This window comes from Penaeus monodon, chromosome 31 (assembly GCF_015228065.2).
Source record: "Penaeus monodon isolate SGIC_2016 chromosome 31, NSTDA_Pmon_1, whole genome shotgun sequence".
Classification (NCBI taxonomy): domain Eukaryota; kingdom Metazoa; phylum Arthropoda; class Malacostraca; order Decapoda; family Penaeidae; genus Penaeus; species Penaeus monodon.
The window spans coordinates 28,475,218-28,475,715 of NC_051416.1; the positions used below are offsets into that span (position 1 = coordinate 28,475,218).

The 498-nt window shown below is 35.3% G+C and overlaps 1 protein-coding gene across 1 annotated transcript in view; it reads right to left on the minus strand.

The window, feature by feature from the left end:
* LOC119593152 (26S proteasome regulatory subunit 6B-like) overlaps positions 1–498 on the minus strand; it is a 7,612-nt gene that overhangs the window by 2,366 nt on the left and 4,748 nt on the right.

Here is a 498-nt window from a genome sequence, read left to right on the forward strand (position 1 = left end):
TCTGAATATATTAGGATTTCACCCGCAAGATAGGCTATTGCAGGATCTGTTACAGAACTGTTCTTTATGAATAGAATATGCCTTATGCTACAAAAGCATATCTGGGCTACAGCTAGCTGCATAAAATCACCATTGGTGGTTTTATTTTAAAAGGCTAAAACAAACTGTCCCAGAATAAGTTGACCTTTTGTCTTATTACATACTTCTTTCCTAGATCAATTTGGCTTAGCATATATTTTGACTAAACAGCAATTGGATGCTTTAATACTCCAACATCTTACATTTTTATGTGTCAAAAACAATTATTTTATGCTTCCATAGCTGTCCTTTATACGTTTCAGAACCACAAAGGATCAATACTGGGTATAAAAAATTACTTCTGCAAGGCAGATAGGAAGCAAGTCCACTGATCTGCACATGGAACATTGCCATAATATCTGCAAAGGCCAAAAGCCTTTACCACATACATTCTAGCAAGATAAAGATTAGACTGGTTCC